Source organism: Ranitomeya variabilis, chromosome 2 (assembly GCF_051348905.1).
Source record: "Ranitomeya variabilis isolate aRanVar5 chromosome 2, aRanVar5.hap1, whole genome shotgun sequence".
Lineage (NCBI taxonomy): Eukaryota > Metazoa > Chordata > Amphibia > Anura > Dendrobatidae > Ranitomeya > Ranitomeya variabilis.
In genome coordinates, this window is record NC_135233.1 from 6,181,187 (window position 1) to 6,193,693 (window position 12,507).

Here is a 12,507-nt window from a genome sequence, read left to right on the forward strand (position 1 = left end):
ACATCTGTACAGACCGCGCCATCTTACTACACCCGCACTACTACATCTGTACAGACCGCGTCATCTTACTACACCCGCACTACTACATCTGTACAGACCGCGTCATCTTACTACACCCACACTACTACATCTGTACAGACCGCGTCATCTTACTACACCCGCACTACTACATCTGTACAGACCGCATCATCTTACTACACCCGCACTACTACATCTGTACAGACCGCACCATCTTACTACACCCGCACTACATCTGTACAGACCGCGTCATCTTACTACACCCGCACTACTACATCTGTACAGACCGCGTCATCTTACTACACCCGCACTACTACATCTGTACAGACCGCGTCATCTTACTACACCCGTACTACTACATCTGTACAGACCGCGTCATCTTACTACACCCGCACTACATCTGTACAGACCGCGTCATCTTACTACACCCGCACTACTACATCTGTACAGACCGCGCCATCTTACTACACCCGCACTACTACATCTGTACAGACCGCGCCATCTTACTACACCCGCACTACATCTGTACAGACCGCGTCATCTTACTACACCCGCACTACATCTGTACACACCGCGCCATCTTACTACACCCGCACTACTACATCTGTACACACCGCGCCATCTTACTACACCCGCACTACATCTGTACAGACCGCGTCATCTTACTACACCCGCACTACTACATCTGTACAGACCGCGTCATCTTACTACACCCACACTACTACATCTGTACAGACCGCGTCATCTTACTACACCCGCACTACATCTGTACAGACCGCGTCATCTTACTACACCCGCACTACTACATCTGTACAGACCGCGTCATCTTACTACACCCGCACTACTACATCTGTACAGACCGCGTCATCTTACTACACCCACACTACTACATCTGTACAGACCGCGTCATCTTACTACACCCGCACTACATCTGTACAGACCGCGCCATCTTACTACACCCGCACTACTACATCTGTACAGACCGCGCCATCTTACTACACCCGCACTACTACATCTGTACAGACCGCGTCATCTTACTACACCTGCACAACATCTGTACAGACCGCGCCATCTTACTACACCCGCACTACTACATCTGTACAGACCGCGTCATCTTACTACACCCGCACTACATCTGTACAGACCGCGCCATCTTACTACACCCGCACTACTACATCTGTACAGACCGCGCCATCTTACTACACCCGCACTACTACATCTGTACAGACCGCGTCATCTTACTACACCCGCACTACATCTGTACAGACCGCGTCATCTTACTACACCCGCACTTCTACATCTGTACAGACCGCGTCATCTTACTACACCCGCACTACTACATCTGTACAGACCGCGCCATCTTACTACACCCGCACTACTACATCTGTACAGACCGCGTCATCTTACTGCACCCGCACCACTACATCTGTACAGACCGCGTCATCTTACTACACCCGCACTACATCTGTACAGACCGCGCCATCTTACTACACCCGCACCACTACATCTGTACAGACCGCGTCATCTTACTACACCCGTACTGCTACATCTGTACAGACCGCGTCATCTTACTACACCCGCACTACTACATCTGTACACACCGCGCCATCTTACTACACCCACACTACATCTGTACAGACCACGTCATCTTACTACACCCGCACTACTACATCTGTACAGACCGCGCCATCTTACTACACCCGCACTACTACATCTGTACAGACCGCGTCATCTTACTACACCCGCACTACATCTGTACAGACCGCGTCATCTTACTACACCCGCACTACTACATCTGTACAGACCGCGTCATCTTACTACACCCGCACTACTACATCTGTACAGACCGCGCCATCTTACTACACCTGCACTACATCTGTACACACCGCGCCATCTTACTACACCCGCACTACTACATCTGTACACACCGCGCCATCTTACTACACCCGCACTACATCTGTACAGACCGCGTCATCTTACTACACCCGCACTACTACATCTGTACAGACCGCGTCATCTTACTACACCCGCACTACTACATCTGTACAGACCGCGTCATCTTACTACACCCGCACTACATCTGTACAGACCGCGTCATCTTACTACACCCGCACTACATCTGTACAGACCGTGTCATCTTACTACACCCGCTCTACTACATCTGTACAGACTGCGTCATCTTACTACACCCGTACTACATCTGTACAGACAGCGTCATCTTACTACACCCGCACTACTACATCTGTACAGACCGCGTCATCTTACTACACCCGCACTACATCTGTACAGACCGCGTCATCTTACTACACCCGCACTACATCTGTACAGACCGTGTCATCTTACTACACCCGCTCTACTACATCTGTACAGACTGCGTCATCTTACTACACCCGTACTACATCTGTACAGACTGCGTCATCTTACTACACCCGTACTACATCTGTACAGACAGCGTCATCTTACTACACCCGCTCTACTACATCTGTACAGACTGCGTCATCTTACTACACCCGCACTACATCTGTACAGACCGCATCATCTTACTACACCCACACTACTACATCTGTACAGACCGCGTCATCTTACTACACCCGCACTACTACATCTGTACAGACCGCGTCATCTTACTACACCCGCACTACTACATCTGTACAGACCGCGTCATCTTACTACACCCGCACTACTACATCTGTACAGACCGCGCCATCTTACTACACCCGCACTACATCTGTACAGACCGCGTCATCTTACTACACCCGCACTACATCTGTACAGACCGCGCCATCTTACTACACCCGCACTACTACATCTGTACAGACCGCGTCATCTTACTACACCCGCACTACTACATCTGTACAGACCGCGCCATCTTACTACACCCGCACTACTACATCTGTACAGACCGCGCCATCTTACTACACCCGCACTACTACATCTGTACAGACCGCGCCATCTTACTACACCCACACTACTACATCTGTACAGACCGCGTCATCTTACTACACCCGCACTACTACATCTGTACAGACCGCGTCATCTTACTACACCCGCACTACTACATCTGTACAGACCGCGCCATCTTACTACACCCGCACTACATCTGTACAGACCGCGTCATCTTACTACACCCGCACTACATCTGTACAGACCGCGTCATCTTACTACACCCGCACTACTACATCTGTACAGACCGCGTCATCTTACTACACCCGCACTACTACATCTGTACAGACCGCACCATCTTACTACACCCGCACTACATCTGTACAGACCGCGTCATCTTACTACACCCGCACTACTACATCTGTACAGACCGCGTCATCTTACTACACCCACACTACTACATCTGTACAGACCGCGTCATCTTACTACACCCGCACTACTACATCTGTACAGACCGCGTCATCTTACTACACCCACACTACTACATCTGTACACACCGCGCCATCTTACTACACCCGCACTACTACATCTGTACAGACCGCGTCATCTTACTACACCCGCACTACTACATCTGTATAGACCGCGCCATCTTACTACACCCGCACTACATCTGTACAGACCGCGCCATCTTACTACACCCGCACTACTACATCTGTACAGACCGCGCCATCTTACTACACCCGCACTACTACATCTGTACAGACCGCGTCATCTTACTACACCCGCACTACATCTGTACAGACCGCGCCATCTTACTACACCCGCACTACTACATCTGTACAGACCGCGTCATCTTACTACACCCGCAATACTACATCTGTTCAGACCGCGTCACCTTACTACACCCGCACTACTACATCTGTACAGACCGCGCCATCTTACTACACCCGCACTACATCTGTACAGACCGCGTCATCTTACTACACCCGCACCACTACATCTGTACAGACCGTGTCATCTTACTACACCCGCACTACTACATCTGTACAGACCGCGTCATCTTACTACACCCGCACTACTACATCTGTACAGACCGTGTCATCTTACTACACCCACACTACTACATCTGTACAGACCGCGTCATCTTACTACACCCGTACTACTACATCTGTACAGACCGCGTCATCTTACTACACCCACACTACTACATGTGTACAGACCGCGCCATTTTACTACACCCGCACTACTACATCTGTACAGACCACGTCATCTTACTACACCCGCACTACATCTGTACAGACTGCATCATCTTACTACACCCGCACTACATCTGTACAGACCGCGTCATCTTACTACACCCGCACTACATCTGTACAGACCGCGTCATCTTACTACACCCGCACTACTACATCTGTACAGACCGCACCATCTTACTACACCCGCACTACTACATCTGTACAGACCGCGTCATCTTACTACACCCGCACTACTACATCTGTACAGACCGCGTCATCTTACTACACCCGCACTACTACATCTGTACAGACCGCGTCATCTTACTACACCCGTTCTACTACATCTGTACAGACCGCGTCATCTTACTACACCCGCACTACATCTGTACAGACCGCACCATCTTACTACACCCGCACTACTACATCTGTACAGACCGCGTCATCTTACTACACCCGCACTACTACATCTGTACAGACCGTGTCAGCTTACTACACCCGCACTACATCTGTACAGACCGCGTCATCTTACTACACCCGCACTACATCTGTACAGACGGCGTCATCTTACTACACCCGTACTACTACATCTGTACAGACCGTGTCATCTTACTACACCCGCACTACTACATCTGTACAGACCGCGTCATCTTACTACACCCGCACTACTACATCTGTACAGACCGCTCCATCTTACTACACCCGCACTACTACATCTGTACAGACCGCACCATCTTACTACACCCGCACTACATCTGTACAGACCGCGTCATCTTACTACACCCGCACTACTACATCTGTACACACCGCGTCATCTTACTACACCCGCACTACATCTGTACAGACCGCGTCATCTTACTACACCCGCACTACTACATCTGTACAGACCACGCCATCTTACTACACCCGCACTACTACATCTGTACACACCGCGCCATCTTACTACACCCGCACTACTACATCTGTACACACCGCGCCATCTTACTACACCCGCACTACATCTGTACAGACCGCGTCATCTTACTACACCCACACTACTACATCTGTACAGACCGCGTCATCTTACTACACCCGCACTACTACATCTGTACAGACCGCATCATCTTACTACACCCGCACTACTACATCTGTACAGACCGCGCCATCTTACTACACCCGCACTACTACATTTGTACAGACTGCGCCATCTTACTACACCCGCACCACTACATCTGTACAGACCGCGTCATCTTACTACACCCGCACTACATCTGTACAGACCGTGTCATCTTACTACACCCGCACTACTACATCTGTACAGACCGCGTCATCTTACTACACCCGCACTACATCTGTACAGACCGCGCCATCTTACTACACCCGCACTACTACATCTGTACAGACCGCATCATCTTACTACACCCGCACTACTACATCTGTACAGACCGCGCCATCTTACTACACCCGCACTACTACATCTGTACAGACCGCGTCATCTTACTGCACCCGCACCACTACATCTGTACAGACCGCGTCATCTTACTACATCCGCACTACTACATCTGTACAGACCGCGTCATCTTACTACACCCGCACTACATCTGTACAGACCGCGTCATCTTACTACACCCGCACTACTACATCTGTACAGACCGCGTCATCTTACTACACCCGCACTACTACATCTGTACAGACCGCGCCATCTTACTACACCCGCACTACTACATCTGTACAGACTGCGCCATCTTACTACACCCGCACCACTACATCTGTACAGACCGCGTCATCTTACTACACCTGCACTACATCTGTACAGACCGCGTCATCTTACTACACCCGCACTACTACATCTGTACAGACCGCGTCATCTTACTACACCCGCAATACTACATCTGTACAGACCGCGTCATCTTACTACACCCGCACTACTACATCTGTACAGACCGCGCCATCTTACTACACCCGCACTACATCTGTACAGACCGCGTCATCTTACTACACCCGCAATACTACATCTGTACAGACCGTGTCATCTTACTACACCCGCACTACATCTGTACAGACCGCGTCATCTTACTACACCCGCACTACTACATCTGTACAGACCGCGCCATCTTACTACACCCGCACTACTACATCTGTACAGACCGCGTCATCTTACTGCACCCGCACCACTACATCTGTACAGACCGCGCCATCTTACTACACCCGCACTACTACATCTGTACAGACCGCGCCATCTTACTACACCCGCACTAATACATCTGTACAGACCGCGTCATCTTACTACACCCGCACTACTACATCTGTACAGACCGCATCATCTTACTACACCCGCACTACTACATCTGTACAGACCGTGTCATCTTACTACACCCGCACTACTACATCTGTACAGACCGTGTCATCTTACTACACCCACACTACATCTGTACAGACCGCGTCATCTTACTACACCCGTACTACATCTGTACAGACCGTGTCATCTTACTACACCCGCACTACATCTGTACAGACCGCGTCATCTTACTACACCTGTACTACATCTGTACAGACCGTGTCATCTTACTACACCCGCACTACTACATCTGTACAGACCGTGTCATCTTACTACACCCGCACTACTACATCTGTACAGACCGCGTCATCTTACTACACCCGCACTACTACATCTGTACAGACCGTGTCATCTTACTACACCCACACTACTACATCTGTACAGACCGCGCCATCTTACTACACCCACACTACATCTGTACAGACCGCGTCATCTTACTACACCCGCACTACTACATCTGTACAGACCGCGTCATCTTACTACACCCGCACTACATCTGTACAGACCGCGTCATCTTACTACACCCGCACTACATCTGTACAGACCGTGTCATCTTACTACACCCGCTCTACTACATCTGTACAGACTGCGTCATCTTACTACACCCGTACTACATCTGTACAGACAGCGTCATCTTACTACACCCGCACTACTACATCTGTACAGACCGCGTCATCTTACTACACCCGCACTACATCTGTACAGACCGCGTCATCTTACTACACCCGCACTACATCTGTACAGACCGTGTCATCTTACTACACCCGCTCTACTACATCTGTACAGACTGCGTCATCTTACTACACCCGTACTACATCTGTACAGACTGCGTCATCTTACTACACCCGTACTACATCTGTACAGACAGCGTCATCTTACTACACCCGCTCTACTACATCTGTACAGACTGCGTCATCTTACTACACCCGCACTACATCTGTACAGACCGCATCATCTTACTACACCCACACTACTACATCTGTACAGACCGCGTCATCTTACTACACCCGCACTACTACATCTGTACAGACCGCGTCATCTTACTACACCCGCACTACTACATCTGTACAGACCGCGTCATCTTACTACACCCGCACTACTACATCTGTACAGACCGCGCCATCTTACTACACCCGCACTACATCTGTACAGACCGCGTCATCTTACTACACCCGCACTACATCTGTACAGACCGCGCCATCTTACTACACCCGCACTACTACATCTGTACAGACCGCGTCATCTTACTACACCCGCACTACTACATCTGTACAGACCGCGCCATCTTACTACACCCGCACTACTACATCTGTACAGACCGCGCCATCTTACTACACCCGCACTACTACATCTGTACAGACCGCGCCATCTTACTACACCCACACTACTACATCTGTACAGACCGCGTCATCTTACTACACCCGCACTACTACATCTGTACAGACCGCGTCATCTTACTACACCCGCACTACTACATCTGTACAGACCGCGCCATCTTACTACACCCGCACTACATCTGTACAGACCGCGTCATCTTACTACACCCGCACTACATCTGTACAGACCGCGTCATCTTACTACACCCGCACTACTACATCTGTACAGACCGCGTCATCTTACTACACCCGCACTACTACATCTGTACAGACCGCACCATCTTACTACACCCGCACTACATCTGTACAGACCGCGTCATCTTACTACACCCGCACTACTACATCTGTACAGACCGCGTCATCTTACTACACCCACACTACTACATCTGTACAGACCGCGTCATCTTACTACACCCGCACTACTACATCTGTACAGACCGCGTCATCTTACTACACCCACACTACTACATCTGTACACACCGCGCCATCTTACTACACCCGCACTACTACATCTGTACAGACCGCGTCATCTTACTACACCCGCACTACTACATCTGTATAGACCGCGCCATCTTACTACACCCGCACTACATCTGTACAGACCGCGCCATCTTACTACACCCGCACTACTACATCTGTACAGACCGCGCCATCTTACTACACCCGCACTACTACATCTGTACAGACCGCGTCATCTTACTACACCCGCACTACATCTGTACAGACCGCGCCATCTTACTACACCCGCACTACTACATCTGTACAGACCGCGTCATCTTACTACACCCGCAATACTACATCTGTTCAGACCGCGTCACCTTACTACACCCGCACTACTACATCTGTACAGACCGCGCCATCTTACTACACCCGCACTACATCTGTACAGACCGCGTCATCTTACTACACCCGCACCACTACATCTGTACAGACCGTGTCATCTTACTACACCCGCACTACTACATCTGTACAGACCGCGTCATCTTACTACACCCGCACTACTACATCTGTACAGACCGTGTCATCTTACTACACCCACACTACTACATCTGTACAGACCGCGTCATCTTACTACACCCGTACTACTACATCTGTACAGACCGCGTCATCTTACTACACCCACACTACTACATGTGTACAGACCGCGCCATCTTACTACACCCGCACTACTACATCTGTACAGACCACGTCATCTTACTACACCCGCACTACATCTGTACAGACTGCATCATCTTACTACACCCGCACTACATCTGTACAGACCGCGTCATCTTACTACACCCGCACTACATCTGTACAGACCGCGTCATCTTACTACACCCGCACTACTACATCTGTACAGACCGCACCATCTTACTACACCCGCACTACTACATCTGTACAGACCGCGTCATCTTACTACACCCGCACTACTACATCTGTACAGACCGCGTCATCTTACTACACCCGCACTACTACATCTGTACAGACCGCGTCATCTTACTACACCCGTTCTACTACATCTGTACAGACCGCGTCATCTTACTACACCCGCACTACATCTGTACAGACCGCACCATCTTACTACACCCGCACTACTACATCTGTACAGACCGCGTCATCTTACTACACCCGCACTACTACATCTGTACAGACCGTGTCAGCTTACTACACCCGCACTACATCTGTACAGACCGCGTCATCTTACTACACCCGCACTACATCTGTACAGACGGCGTCATCTTACTACACCCGTACTACTACATCTGTACAGACCGTGTCATCTTACTACACCCGCACTACTACATCTGTACAGACCGCGTCATCTTACTACACCCGCACTACTACATCTGTACAGACCGCTCCATCTTACTACACCCGCACTACTACATCTGTACAGACCGCACCATCTTACTACACCCGCACTACATCTGTACAGACCGCGTCATCTTACTACACCCGCACTACTACATCTGTACACACCGCGTCATCTTACTACACCCGCACTACATCTGTACAGACCGCGTCATCTTACTACACCCGCACTACTACATCTGTACAGACCACGCCATCTTACTACACCCGCACTACTACATCTGTACACACCGCGCCATCTTACTACACCCGCACTACTACATCTGTACACACCGCGCCATCTTACTACACCCGCACTACATCTGTACAGACCGCGTCATCTTACTACACCCACACTACTACATCTGTACAGACCGCGTCATCTTACTACACCCGCACTACTACATCTGTACAGACCGCATCATCTTACTACACCCGCACTACTACATCTGTACAGACCGCGCCATCTTACTACACCCGCACTACTACATTTGTACAGACTGCGCCATCTTACTACACCCGCACCACTACATCTGTACAGACCGCGTCATCTTACTACACCCGCACTACATCTGTACAGACCGTGTCATCTTACTACACCCGCACTACTACATCTGTACAGACCGCGTCATCTTACTACACCCGCACTACATCTGTACAGACCGCGCCATCTTACTACACCCGCACTACTACATCTGTACAGACCGCATCATCTTACTACACCCGCACTACTACATCTGTACAGACCGCGCCATCTTACTACACCCGCACTACTACATCTGTACAGACCGCGTCATCTTACTGCACCCGCACCACTACATCTGTACAGACCGCGTCATCTTACTACATCCGCACTACTACATCTGTACAGACCGCGTCATCTTACTACACCCGCACTACATCTGTACAGACCGCGTCATCTTACTACACCCGCACTACTACATCTGTACAGACCGCGTCATCTTACTACACCCGCACTACTACATCTGTACAGACCGCGCCATCTTACTACACCCGCACTACTACATCTGTACAGACTGCGCCATCTTACTACACCCGCACCACTACATCTGTACAGACCGCGTCATCTTACTACACCTGCACTACATCTGTACAGACCGCGTCATCTTACTACACCCGCACTACTACATCTGTACAGACCGCGTCATCTTACTACACCCGCAATACTACATCTGTACAGACCGCGTCATCTTACTACACCCGCACTACTACATCTGTACAGACCGCGCCATCTTACTACACCCGCACTACATCTGTACAGACCGCGTCATCTTACTACACCCGCAATACTACATCTGTACAGACCGTGTCATCTTACTACACCCGCACTACATCTGTACAGACCGCGTCATCTTACTACACCCGCACTACTACATCTGTACAGACCGCGCCATCTTACTACACCCGCACTACTACATCTGTACAGACCGCGTCATCTTACTGCACCCGCACCACTACATCTGTACAGACCGCGCCATCTTACTACACCCGCACTACTACATCTGTACAGACCGCGCCATCTTACTACACCCGCACTAATACATCTGTACAGACCGCGTCATCTTACTACACCCGCACTACTACATCTGTACAGACCGCATCATCTTACTACACCCGCACTACTACATCTGTACAGACCGTGTCATCTTACTACACCCGCACTACTACATCTGTACAGACCGTGTCATCTTACTACACCCACACTACATCTGTACAGACCGCGTCATCTTACTACACCCGTACTACATCTGTACAGACCGTGTCATCTTACTACACCCGCACTACATCTGTACAGACCGCGTCATCTTACTACACCTGTACTACATCTGTACAGACCGTGTCATCTTACTACACCCGCACTACTACATCTGTACAGACCGTGTCATCTTACTACACCCGCACTACTACATCTGTACAGACCGCGTCATCTTACTACACCCGCACTACTACATCTGTACAGACCGTGTCATCTTACTACACCCACACTACTACATCTGTACAGACCGCGCCATCTTACTACACCCACACTACATCTGTACAGACCGCGTCATCTTACTACACCCGCACTACTACATCTGTACAGACCGTGTCATCTTACTACACCCACACTACATCTGTACAGACCGCGTCATCTTACTACACCCGCACTACTACATCTTTACAGACCGCGTCATCTTACTACACCCGCACTACTACATCTGTACAGACCGTGTCATCTTACTACACCCGCACTACTACATCTGTACAGACCGTGTCATCTTACTACACCCACACTACATCTGTACAGACCGCGTCATCTTACTACACCCGTACTACATCTGTACAGACCGTGTCATCTTACTACACCCGCACTACTACATCTGTACAGACCGTGTCATCTTACTACACCCGCACTACATCTGTACAGACCGCGTCATCTTACTACACCCACACTACTACATCTGTACAGACCGCGTCATCTTACTACACCCGCACTACATCTGTACAGACCGCGTCATCTTACTACACCCGCACTACTAAATCTGTACAGACCGCGCCATCTTACTACACCCGCACTACTACATCTGTACAGACCGTGTCATCTTACTACACCCGCACTACTACATCTGTACAGACCGCGTCATCTTACTACACCCGCACTACTACATCTGTACAGACCGTGTCATCTTACTACACCCGCACTACTACATCTGTACAGACCGTGTCATCTTACTACACCCGCACTACTACATCTGTACAGACCGCATCATCTTACTACACCCGCACTACATCTGTACAGACCGCGTCATCTTACTACACCCGCACTACTACATCTGTACAGACCGTG